This window comes from Mastomys coucha, unplaced genomic scaffold (assembly GCF_008632895.1).
Source record: "Mastomys coucha isolate ucsf_1 unplaced genomic scaffold, UCSF_Mcou_1 pScaffold6, whole genome shotgun sequence".
Taxonomy (NCBI): Eukaryota; Metazoa; Chordata; class Mammalia; order Rodentia; family Muridae; genus Mastomys; species Mastomys coucha.
In genome coordinates, this window is record NW_022196912.1 from 22060256 (window position 1) to 22078603 (window position 18348).

The 18348-nt window shown below is 41.2% G+C and overlaps 1 protein-coding gene and 1 pseudogene across 2 annotated transcripts in view; both read left to right on the top strand.

Annotated features, from left to right (window-relative positions):
* Alk (ALK receptor tyrosine kinase) overlaps positions 1-18348 on the top strand; it is a 722886-nt gene that overhangs the window by 106870 nt on the left and 597668 nt on the right. The gene's annotated exons all lie outside the window — the stretch shown is intronic.
* On the top strand, positions 748-933 carry LOC116081386 (annotated as a pseudogene).

Genomic DNA, 18348 nt, shown 5'->3' on the forward strand with positions numbered 1-18348 from the left:
CTCAGATGGTACCAAACTGTCATCACAGCCTTTATTTTTAGGTTCTTTCAGCCATGGACTTAGTAGAATTTAACTCACTAAATTTCTATTGTGGACATAGACAGAAGGAGGTTTTCTATGATGCTGTCTGGAGGTGTGGATTGTGGAGGGATATTGGCTCTGCAGGTACAGATTGAAGGGCTTCACAAAGAGAAGATGCTAGTTTGTATGAGAGGCTTGGAACAGGCAGGTTTGTCAACTGTGGACATCGCCATTGGGTTTTGTCTACAAGCAACAGTTGCTATAATAGAACACCATTTGTACATAGGCAGGGCACCCTCCTTTTTGAAATATTTATGCATAATCTTGTAAATTCTAGGAGATTTATTTTATGCACCCCTCATCTTGATAAAGAATGCAGTAAACGCTCTTGGAAAGACATTGTCCCTTTGCTGTGCGTGTAATAAGAATATGTATCCAGCCTTGATCCCTGGCAGTGTTATTTCCATAACCCCTTTTCCTTCCTCCACCCCACCCACTTCCTAATCCTTCTTAAGATTCTGTCTGTAGAGCACAGGGATTAGAGCCTGCCACTTCTGCTGCACCATTTGTGAGAATTCCATGGTTATATGGAAATGGATGATTGGTGTCTTCATCTAAATATAAGAATGGGAATGTTGACAGGAGGAGGTCTGGAAGAGACATCTGTGTATCTCCTTTGATTTTTAGCATAGGCTAGCCCTTAGTAGTTTATTAACTACTGTCTGGATTCTTACCTGGCAGTGGAGATACCATGATGGAGAAGGTGATTTTTTCCAGGGCAAGGCTCATACTTTGCACTTCGGGTGTGCAGGCCTCTTCGATTTTCTTTCCAGTACTGGTAGTGGTAGGCTGTGTACATGGTTTTTACTGCAAAATAGAAGCAATTTAAAAATGTTTTTTTACAACTTTCTAGAAGAAGGTATGAATGTTTAGTACTTGATCAAAATCATCTGTATTTAACAGGTTCTCCATCACCACCTCTGTGGTGTTTCTGAGATACCAACTTTATTGAGCAAAGATGTTACCCACAGAGTTTCAATGCAGATCACCCTTTATGCTGCACATTAGTGTCTCACTGAAAGGCTCCATTCTAGGAACTGCATGGAGAGGAAAGACAAGGCCAGCCAGCTCTTTGCACTGTGTGTGTGTGTGTGTACTCATGACTGTGACTACAGCTCCGATGTGCAGCTCAGTCTTTGCGATGATATGTTGAATGAATGGAATGAAGGCAGGTGATGTTACGGGAGGAAGAACATCCTACAACAGAGGTACCTGTGAAATAGCTCAGAGTGAGACCTCCCAGCTGATGTTCTGTTTCCTACTCTTCTGGTACCATCAGTTTACCATGACAGGGGCCCTTTGTGTTTCACAGTGCTGCTGGTTTCTGGGGCCAAGCACTATTGTGGTGATAGATACATTCACATGTACCTGGAGAGGCAGCTGAAGTTAGACTTGAAGACCCATCCTTTAATTACAGGAATACAAATGGAAACCATATATAAAATACATATTTTGAGAGTGAGTGCTGTATAAAAGCTACTCAGCAGTTGTTACTAACTTCATGAGCCCCAGCCACCACCAGCTCAAGAACTAACTGTGTGCATGTATGTCTTACCAACCCAACTTGAAAGTTCAGTAGGTTTTTTTTTTTTTTTTATCAGCAGCTAGATATTAACAATGGTGGGAATATTCGCACCACAAAATTGAGAAGTCTACCAATCAGAGGCAGCCTACTCCGGCTTTTGCCCTACCCTCCAAATGTGGATCTTGAGGGCTTGAGGGCTTGTTGCCATTTCCACCTCCAGCCTGTAGGCTGACCCTGCATGCTTTTTGTTTTGTTATGTATCACGGTGACAGGCCCAGCATAGTGACCTGCATGAAGGAGATCTGGGTGAGTGTGGACTCGACTGAAGAACACATAGAGGCTTCAGCAGCATTCTGAGCCTCACACCCTCTCTTTGCAGACATTTGCTTCTCTCCCGGGAAGCACCCAGTAAGTACGAGGAAGCATGAAGGATTTGATTTACCGCCTTCTAGAAACAGGGATTTACTGTGTCATCTTTCATATTTGCCTGTGTATTTTAGCCCTCCAGTCTTCCTGGCCCTCGTATTTTCTCCATTTTCCCCATGCTTTTACTCCATTTATGTTATAAGATTACTTCATTAGCATCGCGGAGTCTGGGGACATTTGAATGGGCAGGGACTTAGACATCATCTAGTATCCTAGGAGGTATATTGATTTTATTTCTTGTGTCAGAATCAGCCCACTAAGATAGGCTGTCCTGTGTTATGAATCTGCATCAGTATCTGAGCTTTGTGGGAATAAGAGAGAGATTTTATTATTTATTCTATCTGCCAAGGGCATAGGCTTCAGGAGTAAGGGCCAGCTCTATATTCTGTGTACTTTCCATGACCTGGAATTCAGTCTACCTTATTGTGTTGGTAAGAATACCGAGAATTGAGGAATTAGAAATTTGTTGACTGTCATCTAGTGGCCTCTCTAATCTGGTAATTGGAGAAATAGGTCCAATATTGTACAGTCCATATACACTTTCAGCTTGTTTGTGACAGTGTCTTGCTGTGTACAACATAATGGTCTTGAAATCTTGCTTCTCCTATCTCAGCCTCTCTATTAGTAGTATTGTTTATTTCATGTTTTTACTATGTTTAACTATACTATGGTTTTCAGAACAGTTTACATATTTCAAAAGTATTTATACAGCCAAAAGAAATGTAGACAATTAAATTGGGAGGTAGCTTGTAAGAGAACAATAAAGAGTGAGACTGAATGCTTTGCTTGACATTTGTTTATTGTATCAAGTTTGAGGAAGAGGACTTTATAAGTTACTCTTTCTTTGAGACGAATGTTTTTCCAAATTATCACAGCCAATGAACTAGATTCTTACCCTCATCTAATGTCTGTGCCACCTTCCAAGCAGAACCATTGTTCATTGAAACAGTTGGTGAATGACTTTATAGATAGACCATCTTAATACACACACCATTTCTTAAATGAATGTAACCTGTTCTCTGTGGGCTGAGAATAAAGTCACTCACTCAAGTCAAATAGCTTTGACCATAGCAGGAAGTCTGTATCCAAAAATTGTGCCTACAATTCATTCCTTGGTGCAGCAGAACTGTCAATTCTCAGCTTAGCTCCATTGGAGGTAAAATCCTTTGGTGATGTGAGGGTCATTGAAGTATAGCCTTATTTACAATGAAATTCAATGTTTAAAAATTGTTCTTATTTTGGGTTTGTACCACAATAACGGCCAAGATTTTAAGCTTTACTAAATACAAAACAAACAAACAAACAAACTAACAGACTTTATATATTTATGTTCATTTAAGAAAATTCAAGTAGTGCTGTGTTATTTTGAAATATACAGTTAATATGTTTGGAGTTACTTAAAATTTATATTGAGAAAAAAGTATGCATTTTCAGTACTGCTGTAGGCCAGCATCTACATAAGACTGTTAAATTGATTGTTGTTTTATATCAAACAACTTTTATAACACTCATTTTTATTATTATAATATTTTATAAATTTTAAAGAATATGACAAAAAAGGTATTGTAGGTATTGAAGGGGGGTCTCTGGGAGGAGTTGGGGTGCAAAAGGGAAACAAGAATGTGATTTAATTGTATTTACTTAAAATATGTTTTTAAATGTTAACAAATTTAGATAAACCGAAATCATGTAACTTTTCTCATCATAATGCAATAAAACTTAAACCAAAAAAAAAAAAAAGAAGAAAAAGAAAAGAAGAAAAGAAAAGAATCCTGAGAGTCTGAAGGATCCCACACCTTCTCAAGAGTCCTATACTTTGTAAATAGCTAAGCTGACCAGAATGCCTTACTCTAGACTTCGTCTCTGCAACATGTTATGCAGCCCTGAAGAACAAGGAGAGAAACACTGATGTCACAGACCCTAGAAAGTGCCAGATCCAGGAATGGTGAAGCAGAGGCGCTTTGACTCAAAGCTTAGCCAAATGTGTGTGCTGTCACGATGCTGTTGTGCCTTGAACTTCCCCTCCTAGGTATGAGATCTGTGTGTGCTAGGCGAACAGGACGCTTCTGATAGGAAGCAAAGTTACTTCTCAGATTTCCTCACACCCTGTTCTAGATTCACATGCCCCAGAGCTTGAAGGCTCTGACTGGTAATTATCAGGACCAGGGAGCTCTCTGTGGTGCAGAGCTATTCAATTTGGACTAGTCCTTTTCTCCTAAGCAACAAAATCAACCTCATGAGACCCAATGTAGATGCATGTTAAAATATGTCTCCAGTTGGTAATTTCCTGTATATCGGAGGGAGTTTGATCCCCTTCCAACTAATCTCCAAAGAAGAAATCAAATGTGCCTTCTTTACACTTTCCCTTCCTTCCTTCCAGCCATACCTTCTTTTTAAGTCAGGGAAATGGCCCCCCACCCACAGGATGTGTCAGATAGATAGACCCAGGAGATATGTAGGATCTAAATGATCATTGTATACATGTGGTAAATCTTCTCATACCTCTTCACTGTAGATCATGATGCAGTCACCTTGAGCTGTCATGGAAAATACTACAGATAGAGTCTCTTAAACAACAGAAATATATTTTCTCATGGCTGTAGAAACTCAGTGTTCATTGGCCATATGCCACCAGAGTGGTTTCTAATGTGGTCTTCCTGTTTGAAAATGGTCACTCTTACTATGTGGCCTCACATGGCATTCCTCTGGCAGATAGCACAGAATGGAGGGGAGAGAGAAGCAGAAGAAAAGGAAGAGATGAGAGAGAGATCTTTATCTCCTTATGGTGTCCCAAGTCATAACCTCATTTCATCATATGCATCTTCTCTAAACATAGACATAATGAGGGATAGGGCTTGCACCTATGAATTTGGTGAAAAACCATTAAGTCCACAATAGCTATAATATAAGGCTCAGAATGTAGTCAGGGTAGGCATTGCAATTGCAGTAGTGTTAGCATGGGAATCTGGGCCTCAGATAGTTCAGGAAATTAACTAAGGTTACCAGGCTGCTGAGGGATGAAGCTGGAGGAAAACTGAGTTGTCAGATTCTACTTCTTCTTGTTCTTCTCTGCAAAACCCCAGCTCAAGTCCAACCAAACCAAACCAAAATGATGTCCCCAATGTTCTTTCTCTGCCTTATATCCTTGACATTATTGGGCAAGATGAATTCATGGTCATTGTTCTCTCTCTCTCTCTCTCTCTCTCTCTCTCTCTCTCTCTCTCTCTCTCTCTCTTTCTCTGATACAGGGTTTCTCTGTATAGCCTTGGCTGTCTTGGGACTCACTGTGTAGGCCAGGCTGGCCTTGAACTCAGAAATGCCTGCCTCTGCCTCCCAAGTATTGGGATTAAAAGCATGTTCCACCACTGCCCTTCATGGCCATTGTTTTCAAGGACACTGAAAAAGTAGAAAAGCAAAGCAAGTTACTCCTATATTCTCAAGAATTCAACAGTACACCTTTGGTCACCAAGAAGCATTTAGATGTGGGTTCCTACCACCAACCCAGCAGTTCTTCAGTTGATATCGCCTGTGTGCCCTTTAATTCAGTTCTGTTTGACACTGTCTGCTAGGAGACAGTAGATAGTGTGTTCAAATCCACAGAACTGCCCCAAATTACACACCTATCTCAAACAGTAGGTTGTCCTCGGCACTTCTGACCAAATGTTGGTAAGTCAGCCCTCCCAGTGCACTCTCATTGGGTTTAACTCATGTACTTGAGTGTCTCACAGGATTCAGAGAAACACAATACTTACGTTGGCTGTTTATTATAAGAATATTGCAGAGGACGTTGGTGAAGAAATTCGAAGATGAGGTGAGGAATTTCATGCTCGACTGTGCTACTTTCTAGAAACCTTCCAGGCACTCTGGGCCTTTTAAAAGTTTTTATAGTGGCTTTATTACTCAGACATGACTGATTAAATCATTGGCCATTGATGGCTGATTCAACACCAGTCCCGGAAGAGCTTAACAAGCCCTGGATTTCCTATCCCTGACTTACTCATTACTGCTGAATGCAATGAGCAGAGGGCCCCAGCCCTCTAATCATGTCTTGATCTTTCTGTGACAAGCCTCATTCCAAAGCCTCCTAGGAGCTGCCAGCTCAAGTAACTCATTAATATCCAAAATATACTTAATACTTTGAAGATTCTAAAGATTTAGGAGTTTATCCCAAGAAACAAGATAAAGACCAAGCATATATTTCAGAGTATCAAAGCCATATCAAATATTCTTCTATAAAGGAGACTATTTTTACTATCAATAATACCATGATTCTTCTTGTTAAATGTTATAATGTTCCTGGTGTGTGTCTTGAATAGAGACCTATCACAAATAGCAGGATATCACCTACACTTCTGACAAACTGGCTATAAATTGGGGTTCTCATTACTCTCTACCTGGATTTGACTTGTATACTTGAATAGCTCAGAGAATTAACATTTTCAGTTAGCATACACAATAATATGTCTCATTGTGGTACTTTCAAACATAGATGTCATTAGACTTTGCTCATGTTCATCCCCCAGTCTGCACTTCTGTTAGATCTCTTCTTTTCCTTTCCCAAGCAGATCTCCTCTGTCAGTATCTATGCATATATTTGTTTATAAAAATTAATATTCATTATTTTTTCAAATAATATCTGTGGGGGTTATCTCTGTAGGGGTGTGCCTATGAATGGAGATCTTGTAGAGCCAAAAAAGATATCATGTCCCCTGGGGGTACAGGTGGCTGTGAGCTACCTGATGTGAGTGCTGGGAACTGAATTTAAATCTTCCTCAATAATGTACATGCTCTTTTTTTCCCATTATTTATGTAGTTATTTTTATCTACATTCTAAAAGAGAAAGAAGAGTTTTCTTCATTAATTTAAGTATCATTGCATTATGATGAGAAAAGATACATAATTTCAATTTATCTGAATTTGTTAACATTTAAAAACATATTTTAAGTAAATAGAATTAAATTACATTCTTGTTTCCCTGTTGTACCCCAAATCCTCCCAGGGACCCCCACTTCAATACCTGCAATGCCTTTTTAAAAAATTTTGTCATATTCTTTAGAATTTATAAAATATTGTAACAATAAAAATGAGTAGTGTAAAAGTTGTTTGATATAAAACAATCAATTAAACAGTCTTATGTAGATGCTTGTCTGCAGCAATACTGAAAATATATACATTTTTCTCAATATAAATTTTAAATAACTGCAAACATATTAGCTGTATATTTTAAAATAATATATCACTACTAGTTTTTTTTAAATGAACATAAATAAATAAATAAAGTCTTTTTGTTTATTTGTTTGGTTTGTTTTTAGTAGAGTTTAAAATCTTGGATTTTACTGTGGTACAAGCCTAAAATAAGAACAATTTTTAGACATTGGAGTTCATTGTAATAAGACTGTACTTCAGTGACCTTCACATCACCAAAGGATTTTACCTCCATCGTAGCTAAGCTAAGAGTTGACAGTTCTGCTGTGCCAAGGAGTGAATTGTAGGCACGATTTTTGGATACAGATTTCCTGTTATGGTCAAAGCTATTTGACTTGAGTGAGTGACTTTATTCTCAGTCCACAGAGAACAGGTTACATTCATTGAAGAAATGGTGTGTGTATTAAGACGGTCTACCCTTGAAGTCATTCACCAACTAATGTACATGTTCTTAACCACTGAGGCATCTCCAGTCCCATGTATATGTATACATATATAAAGATAGATCTGTATGTGCAAGAAAATATGCTATTTTTATATTCTTATCCCTTTGTTACTCTGTTGTGTCCCCTTAAACCCTTACCACTGGTACCCTAAGTAAAATTTTACACCAAATACCACCATATTGATAAAATCAGTATTCTTTGTATTTTTAAAAGTCACTCTCTTTATATATCCATTAGACTCATTTGTTATAAATAAATTGGGTTAGGAAATCCATGAGCTTGTAGAGTTCTTTTCCTCTACAACCCAGGAAGATTCCAAAACCATAGACGACTAGACCATAAATCTAAAGTGGTTGTAGACAAGACTGATCCTTTTCTTGTGAGTGGGGCATGTCTAGCAGGTACATTGGTATTCTCTTCACAAACCAGCTGGCCAAGGTCAGTTGCTGCATGCAATTTCCTGGCTTTATATATGTCTGTAGGAATTCATCATTGGGATTCTGGGCAGAGCAGAAGGTATCACTAGGTCCTTATCAAGCCTATTCATATATTATATCTGAAGGTAGGAAGTGGACATCACTGGGGACTTCTGATTCTCTTCCAAATGCTCTGAGCCCCAGCACCAGTAGAAGGGGCCTCTAGAAACCAGCAGGACAATCAAACACATCAAGAAGCAGCCTAAGTCCTAATGGAGAGAAGTAGACCATGAACAGAGCCAGGCCAAACTGTTGTTCACATGTAACCTGCCATCTGGTCCTTCATTCTTTCACATTTTCCCTTGTCCCAAAGAGTTTTTAAATGACTTGCAGCTTTGCCACTTGGTATTTGAGTGACATTCCAAAGGCCTCTTAACTGATTTCTGACTCAGTCACTAGCAATTGTAAAAACCAAACCAAACAAACACCCAAAATAACAATAGCAACAACAACAGCAGCAACAAACCCACTACAGTTCTTGCTTTAAAGGGAATAAGATAGTTTATTCTGGAAATGAATAAGAGTGACTTTGGTCTGAAACAGTTTCAGACAATCCTGCATACTATATTCCAATATGGTAATAATTTCATGAAGTTTTCCTAATAGTAGAACTAAGAAATCTATAAATCAAGACATTAAATTAGAGCTGTTGGTGGAAACTCCAGGCAGCTAGGTTAAAGAAAAGCAGAAAATAGCACTTTAGGCCTCAAATATCATCTGATGTCACTCTAAGCTTTTGGGTTAGTGGAAGCTGGGCTCTGTGTGTATCCTAAGGTGATTTCCCTAACAGTCACAAGAATGATAGATCGTACATAGAGATAGATAGTAAATGACTATTTATAGACATAATTTTGGTTTCCAATCTGTAACATTTTAGATCTTTATAATTAGCCAACCTGTATGCCTTGTAGAATATTTGACACATGTGTGCCTGTTTTTTGTTTGTTTGTTTGTTTTGTTTTGTTTGCTTGTTTTGTTTTCTGGAAAATGCATTTCCCACAGCCAACATGCAGGTTATGAAATTAAACCAAACATGCACGTTTGGAAAATTATACAAAATAATACATGTAACACATAGTAACTTCCCAATAATCAATATGCATGATTTTAAGATGGAAATGTAACTGTGTGATAGGTCTGTGATTACAGACCTGCAGTAAGAAATGTCCCTCACTTGCATTCCTGCTTAAAATGGATGTGCTCTTGGCTGAAGTCGAGCTCCTGTGGAAAGTTTACAGTTCCCCGGTGTCATCAATAAGGGATTCACTATTTCATTGGTTTGGCAAAGCAATCCCTGGAAAGGCATTAGGATTTGGGAACAGCAGGTGATTATGGATGGGGCTAAATTATTTACTTCATCAGAGTGTCTCTGGGCTTTATCATGCAGCCCTGTCACAGGAAGCTGTACATAAAGATGAATAATAGTCCCTTTAACTCAGGGATCTGAAAGGTCACTGGGGCCGTGGCAGACACATGGAGTTGTGTTTGCTACATCCATCAAGAAGCAATTGCGTGAGGATGTGATGCATGGCAGACAGTGTGAGGGCAGACTTCCGCTGATTGTTTTGTATTCTGGTCAGGCTGGGTGTCCTGTGGCAGGGCAGTGACCAAGCTGCCAGCCGCAGGCATCTCGTACTTAACTTTGTAACTACTTCATCCTACAGAGGCGCATTCCAGCAGCGGGGGTTTGGAGAATTGACTTGAGAGTGGCCAGTTGATGCACAAGTTCATGATTCTTGGCTTAAGAAGGAGAGACTTGGAGCTGGGAAGATGGCTTGGTAGATGAAACACTTGTCACATAAGTGTGAGGACCTGTGTTTAGATTCCCAGGACTTATGTAAATGCTACTTGGAAAGATGAGACTGGAGATCCCAAGAACAAGCTAAGTGGCCAGCCTAGCCAAATCATGGGATTCTGGATTCAAATGAGAATGCCTTGTCTCACAAAATAAGGTGGACACTGAAGAAGTGGCTTACCAGCCTGAGGTCTCCACCCAAACGCCCATACCCTTACCACATGTGTGTGCTTAGATACCACACACACATACACACACATACACACACACACACACACGCGCATACACACACACACACACACATGCACACATGCACACACACAACGTATGCACACACACACACAACGCACGCGCACACACACGCACGCACGCACACATGCACACACACAATGCACGCACGCACACACGCACACACACACAGAGTAAAATAAAGTAAGGAAAGACTGACTTCTCATGAGATGCCTGAGATTTGTGTGACTGAGCCCAACTTTTGGACACAGGTCTGTAATTCCAGCTTCTTGGGAGGCTGACAGGAGGAACACCTGCAGAGTAGGCTGCAGAGCAGAGAGAGGCAATCAAGTCTGAGACCCTGTGTCAAAATAGAAATATATTTTACAAGAGCTGTGTATGCACTTGCTTAGAATGCATAAGTCCCTGGTGAGACCCTAACCTCATCCCCTAATACCTTAAATGGATGGATGGATGGACAGACAGACAGATAGATGGGTGATAAACAGAAAAGAAAAAGAAGTCATGTGACTTTCACAGTGTCAGGTGTTTGTTTTGTTTTGTTTTGCTTAGATTATCCCTCTTCAAAGGAAAGGACTATCGCTGTGGGGAATGGATTTCCTGCTCTGGGCCCAACACCTGTTCTTCAAACTCCAGTCTTGTTTGTGGATTCCTGTATCTCTGTGCTAGTCAGACGCAGTAAATGTTGTTGTTTTTGTTTGTTTGTTTGTTTTGTTTTTTTTTCAAATGGTCCAATGCCAAGAGGTATTGAAGACTTGGTGGCATTGGTTGAAGCTTTCTGCTTACTGGAACACCAAAGGACTCAAAGATGATGGAGAGAGGAAAACTCCTCCCTCTGTGACTTAAGGGGATACAGTAATCCATTCTTGTGTTGCTTAAAGGATTTCTTGGACCACCTAAAAGGAGATGTCACACCATCACATAGAGTCTGTACTTGAGGAGAAACTACACTTGGAACTTTTAGTTTCCTTGCAACTCCATCTTGTTATTCCCTCCATCTACCTATCTCTAGTGATCACCTGATTGATCACTTAGACCTCTCCTCAACACCAGGGATCGAACTTAGAACTTGATGCATGTTAGGCAACCTCTCTTCCACTGCGTTCTCTCCCACTGAGCTGAACTCTCACCCTCCCATTTCCACCTCTTGCTTACTGTCCTGAGAGAAACTGGTGGTCATTGGAACTGCCCATCCAGTACTTTACACTCTGCAGAACCTTCTAGGTACTAATTCAAAACCATTGACGTTTCACTCAGAAAATTACTGGAGCCTGGAAGCGAGCCAAGCAAGTAACCCCTGAGACTCCCTTCTGCCCACCCCTGCTAGCATGGGTTGGGCTCTGGAGAGCATTGCCCTCCCCAGCGGAAGGAAGCCTCTGCCTCGCTCTCTTCCTGAGGGCTGACACCATTCCAATGAGTAATGTTTTGAGACAGATGCAAAATCAATGGCACAAGGCTCACGCCGCTCTGGTTATCTTCTATTCTTTATCATTCAGGCTCCCCTGGCTTCCCCAGATGAGAGTCTGGGGAGAGATTCATCTTCTCCCTTGTTTCTTATTAGCACACTGGTGTAGCCACAGGGACAAGAATGACAGATATTTCATGGGGGAGATAGAAAAAAAAACTAGCTCTTTGAAGTACCTGACAACTTTTTGGGAAGACCCAAAGAGCTGTTTGCAGATTTAAAAAAAAAAAAGTTTTAATTGTCATCTTCAATCTGCCTAGATTGTAATCCTTGCTGAAGATCACTCCCAAGTGTAGCTTAAAAGTACTTTGAATGCTTGATGCCTGGGATCTCTAATGAAAGAGGGAAGTGTGTGCGCATGTGTGCGTTTGTTCTCCCTGGCAACCCTCTCACACAGACCAGTGGTCTCTTCTCCAAGACTCCTGCTCATTCTCCCTCCCAACACCTAACACCTTCTTCCGTTGGACCAGCTTTTCCCATCTGCCCTAGAACTTGTGTTCTTTGTGGCTCAACTCCCTGAATGCTGAGATTACAGATGTGTCCCACAATGCCTACATAAAACTCCTTTTATGTTTCCTGTGCCTTGGTGACTCAGAAACAGTCCTATCCATTTTCGGAAATTCTTTATGCAGTGAAAATAGCTGCTGTGAATCAGCCATGTCCCTACCTGACATTTATTTTTAATATTTTTATTACTTTTGGGTGATGTATGCATTCACACTTGCTTGTGTATGCGCACGTATATGAGGGATGCTTGTGCATGTATGCAGTGTGTGCAGGTTTGTGGAGGCCAGAGACAGATGCTGGGTATTCCCTCTATTTCCCTCATCCTTCTTTTTTTTGGGAGAAAGTCCTTATATTGAACGTGGGGCTTACCCGTTGGCTAAACTGCTAGCTGACCAGCAAGTTCTAGGGACTTACCTATCTCCCAAGACTGGAGTTAGAGGTATGAAGCATTACTACTTGGTTTTGTATAGGTGCTGGGATTGGATGCCTGTCCTCATACTTGCCTGGGAAGCACCCTCTCCACTGAGCCCCGCCTCCACCTTTATGGTGTCATCAGTTCTTCAGGGTCCTCCTGGGTGGCTTTAAGTCCTCCCTTCTCCTTTTTTTCTTGTCAGATCTGGCACTCAGGAAATATCTGGAAATACCCACAATGTACAGGTGGGAAATCAGGCCAGGCCAGGGCACAGAAAGGAAATTTTCAATTGGATATCAATAGATGAATGCTCCAAATTACCAACTATCACATCATCTTCAATAAAACTGCATTTGCCTACATAGCCTTATAGCTCCTTACTCACACATTCCAATAGTAGGTTTTACTACTTGTAACATTAATTTTTTTCAAAGCCTACTTTTAATTATGGTCCTTAAACACCTGAACCTCCCTTCTAGCCCACCACCTACCAGAGGTAGTAGAAATGAAAGGATATGGAGAAGTGGACCTGTGTAGAAATGGTTCTTTGGAGCCAATCCCATCTGCATTGTCAGGAAATCAGCAGTTCAGTTCATAGGTCAGCAGTGGCAGCCGATCTGCTCACAACACTTCATGGATGTACCAGCAGTCTAGTTCAATAGTGTCAGAATAGCAGCATCTCTGGCGCAACAACAGGAACAGCCAGGCCTGAGCCAAATTGGCACAAGTCAGCAGGAGGAATCAGGTCCAACAAGAATACCAGGAAAAGTTCTTAGCTATACCTCTCTCTGTGAAGTGAAGACTTGAGGTCAACAAGCCTTGTACAGGCAAACTGAGATATGCCCCCCCACTGTCCACTAAGTCCTATTTATACCCCCTCCAAACATCATGTGTCCACCTGTCTAGCCTCAGCAGGCTAGTCTGTCTCAGGTGACATCACTCTGCCAATTGGCTTGAGTTCTCGGAAGCAGCAAGAAGACTTGATACACCACCAGAAGTTTTTGGTGCATTTCTCTCTATGGAGTCCCGACTAATGAAGCTCCACTACACAATGTAAGGTGGACCAATACATGCATGCCATTAGCAAAGAATCTTTCATCACATGTCCTTTCCCGTGCTTGCTTTAGCAGAACATCCTTTCACCTGTGCCTGCTTTATCGAAATGTTCCATCATGTGTTTCCCCAGCCAAACACCATTCAACACAATTGACTTTCCAAAGACTCCTAAAGTTTCCGCTTCAACTACTACTATTCATTTTGTTGGAGATGTCCTCAACTTGGCACTTCATCTCTTTTCCAAACTATCTCTTCTTCTCCCATCCCCTCTCTTTTATCATATAAAATACCAATGCTATTTTTCTTTTTTCCCCCAATGCTATTAAGTAAATGGTCTCATATGAGGACACGATTTTATATCCCAGCACCTATGTAATTGACTGTGTGTGTGTGTGCATGTGTGTATGTGTGTGTGTGTGTACATGTGTGTTTGTTTGTGTGTGTATGTGTGTGTATGTGTGTGTGTGCATGTGCATGTGTTTGTGTGTGTTTGTATGTGTATTTGTGTGTGTGTACATGTGTTTGTGTGTATTTGTGCGTGTGTATGTGTGTGCATGCATGTGCATGTGTTTGTGTGTGTGTGTACATGCGTTGGTGTATGTGTGCATGTGTTTGTTTGTGTGTGTGTGTGTGTGTGTGTGTGTGGTACATTAGCAGTCACCTGTAACCCCAGCACTGGTGTGGAGAGAGGCCAGGGAATTCCTGGAGTTTGCTGGCCTGTCATGGTAGGCAAATCAGTGAGCTCCAGGTTCAGTGAAAGACTCTCAGAAATCAAGGTGGAAGAGGAAAAGACTCAACTCTCTGCATCCCTTTCTGTACTTCTTCCCAAAGCATCCGGGCCTTTCCATATGGCATCACAGCTAGAAGACAGCGAAAAGCGCACTCATGTGTTGGAAGTTTTGTTTGAAACATCTGGACACAATAGGGCTTTATTCATGCCTTCAGATACTGTGGTATGGTTACCTACAGTCAACCATGATCTGAAAATACACCCCAGGTTATAAAATGGTTAGAGAGGGCAGAGGAGTGAGGGGGCATGTTTATGAAATTTTTATTATTGTATGTTGTTGTGGTTGTTCTATTTAATTGTTAGCTACTGACAATTTCTTATTTGTGCCAAATTTATAAATGAAACTTTAGCGTTAGTTTTCATGTAAGTTAGAAACACGGTCATAGTATAGGTGGTTATTCCCTGGGTGTTTTGGACCATATCCCTGTATGGGAGGCATTGTGTTTGAACACTTTTGGTGGTTACTCACCTTACTCATCTCAGAAGCCTGGGGTTCTGTAGACTCATATTTACTTTTCTTATAATGTCAGTGTGTATGCATGTGGGTGGGTATGCTCACATAGGAACATATGGCCTTATATCTCCCTACTGTTTCCTGTCCATACACTTTGTCCAGTGTGCTGAGTTCTCTGCAGGTTTGGCTTTGTCATCTTCAGCTGGTATCTCTCTCTGTGCAACCCAGAAATATGATACTCTCATTAGTGAGTGAAACAGACGAAGAGGCAGACAGAGAGATGGGAGACCCTGGTAGCCTGATAATACATAAGCACCTGAGGACGTGAGCACAGCAATACTGATAAACAGTGAACCCAAGGGCCTTTGCCTTTATATAGCACTCCTGTTTGTGGCCCCGGAGGGATGGGAAGAGTTCTGGCTTGTTATTTAAGTCTTCCTACAGTCTCTCTGTGAAGCTGGGGAGGTGGGCTCTGCTGCTATTCTAACTTTGTAGGTGATAGATCTAGAGAACGAACAAGGTAGGCAGGTCTCTCAGCCTAGAGTCATCATAAACCCAACACAGATATTCCTTGGGAAAACAGGAGACAGGAGAGCCAATAAAGGCACAGACCTCTAGGTAAGTAAGCAGCTGCTCTTAGCAATGGCTCAACAGTATCTCTGAATTCCACTGCCATTGCCCTGACTGTGGTCCAGCTCCCTGGCCTTGCTTATGCTCCATGCTCATGGACATAGCTGCATATGCAGACAGGGTATGAAACTCCTTCCTGACCAAATGAATGCAAAGAAGTATAAGGCTTTCAAGCTAATTCATACCCTACATCCAGACCTGTCTAGGCCTTACAGATCTACTTAGTCACAGGGCAAGGAGGATGAGGGCCAGGCAGACTGCGCTGATGTCTAGCTACCTGAAACCCTAGCTGCTTTAGCTGTCTACTCTGTGTTCCCAGCTACAGCAGATAGTCCCTTTCTGCTTTCATGAGGAAATGGATCTTTAAATTCAGGGCTTGGTACCCAGAGGATGGGGTTACTGCTAGGAGAAATGTTCCAATGGCTGCTTCACAGGGAGGTGGGCGCTTACATTGTGCAGTGCAATAAAGGGAAGAGAATGGAGATTTCTTTTCTTTTTTTTTCTGCTTTGCCTCTTAGTATTATCTAATCATCTTGCAAACCAATTTGACTTGTGGTTCTCACCCAACTTCGGCTCTAAGCACATGTATATGATGGCTCTTGCCATAATTAGCCATTTACTACATTTGTACTGGGAAAATTTGGGGAAAGGTTAATTTATTTCTCAGTCTATGTTACTTTCTCCCCCCTCTCCCCTCTGAGGGACTCTCAAGCATGGGGGAAGTGGAGAACTGTGTGATTTGCTAGATACAGACCCAGCTTCTCCCCTCCCTGACCTCCAAGCTTGGGGTCCCATTATCCATCTTCATCCCTCTCTTTCATCTACATTTCACCTGTAGACAACTGAGACAGTGTTTATTCTACATGAGTGAATCAGGACCGGAGCAGTCAATTTATTTTCCTTAGAAGAATGAGAAGACCATTTCCACATGATGGATCTGATCGAACATCAGCACCTGAATGAATGGAAGGTGAGGACTGTGCCTTGACAGCTCAGTGTTTTTCCTCTCCCCAAGACACAGGTAGACATGGCGAAGAGTCTATATTCACCTTTCCACACACTGACTGTGAAGAGTAGCCCCAACACAAGTACGGAACTGTTCAAACAGACAATTGCTTTTAATGCTGGTTGTTTAATTATTAGAACCACCAGTTGAATTCTGGCAAACAAAGGCTTGCTTGACTATATTCTGCTTTCCAATAATGGCTCATGGGAGCTCATTTCTGGCCCATTCCCTGCCCAAATCTGATGCCTAATGAGCTAAGTTGTTCCGAATCTCTTGTTAATGGAGTCCTGGCCATGGCACGTTTCTTTGGTCTGAATTACGTGGACAATTGCCCAAATTACCACTTTGTTTTGCTGGCATGGTCACAGCTCACTGACAGTGTGTCTCTCTGAGGTTGCTTTAAAAAAGACTTGGCATTTAATAAAAGCACTTCCTTACTGGTGAACAGTTCAAGCCATTTAGGTAATTAAGACAGAGTTCTTTTGAATGTTCTAACTATGTTTTTAAAGTTCTCTTACTATTCTAAAATCCCATTTAGGTTATTTGCACATTTATAGAAATAAAGGGATTGGGGCAAAGTTGGAATGCATGGGGTCAGCAAAGAAAGATGGCTGTGACTGTCTAAAGTGTATTTTGTATATGTTTTTGCTTTTTTCTTGGGCTTTTTAAAGTTTTCAGCATCCACCTCCTTTTCAGTGTTTTTGAAAACTGTAACTGCAAACCAACCACATTGCTTCCAGTTTCGTTTCTTTCTGGTTTCCATTGTAGGCACCAGGGAATTGAGTAGTGATCTAAAAATACAGCCAAAGGTAGAGGGATAAATGAAAAAAATCTCAATTAGCTGTCAGCTTGATCATTAGCTTCTGACTTCAGCCTCTCTGTGTCTGTCTCTCTCTCCCTCTATCTCTGACATGCATCATGCATAGACTTACTGACTATAATCAACTCCCAAGCTTTCTTCTCCTCTCATCATGAACTTCATTGATCTTAAGTGGCTTACTATTTTTGGAGAGATGTGTGGGTTTCTCATGTGACTGAGCAAAACATATTTAATCTTAATTAAGTTTGGTAGATTTTATTTTGTTTTGACATTTAAAGCAAGTCAACATTTGAACAGAACTATTTTCTTTGACAGTATACTTTATCTCCCAAAGCTAAATGTAGGTTTCATTTAGAGGACATTCTCCTCCTCCTCCTCACCATCATCATCATCTATACCCTTCTAAAACAACCAATGGGTTTGGTTGTTGACTCCATCATTTATTTCCCAAATTAATTTCCCCTGCATTTGCTCTGCTGTGCTTTAGCTAAAAGTATAGCGACACAGAGACAAGTGACCTGGGATCCTACGGCTGACTCGTCAATAAATAATTGTGGTTTCTCAGCCTCAACTTCAGCAATGCGCTATGACGGGTTACAGAATGATTTCTAGGGACTCTTTTTACCTTCAGCGGCTGGTATAATTCTACCAAATAGAGAGAGGTATTTCTTTCCTCTTAAAAAAGAAAAGAAAGGGAAAATATATAGGGTAGAAAGGCAAAAAGGGAGGAAAATAAAGCAAACTCAGGGAGTAGAGGCCAGGATCTGTTGAAGTGCTTCTAATCTTGGAGTCTTGAAGGCTGATGGAGCATGACAGCTGTAACCCTCCTGGCTTGAGGGCTGCCTCTCGTAACCACACCTCTCTGCCCACCTCCTGCTATTTGCCACGCCTCACTCCTGGTTCCAGTTACATCGGAAGTCCCGCCTCTACAGAGACCAAAGAAGCCGCTGATTGGGCCGGCATGCTGCTATTCTACTTGTTAGCTTGTAACAAAGAGGTCATTAA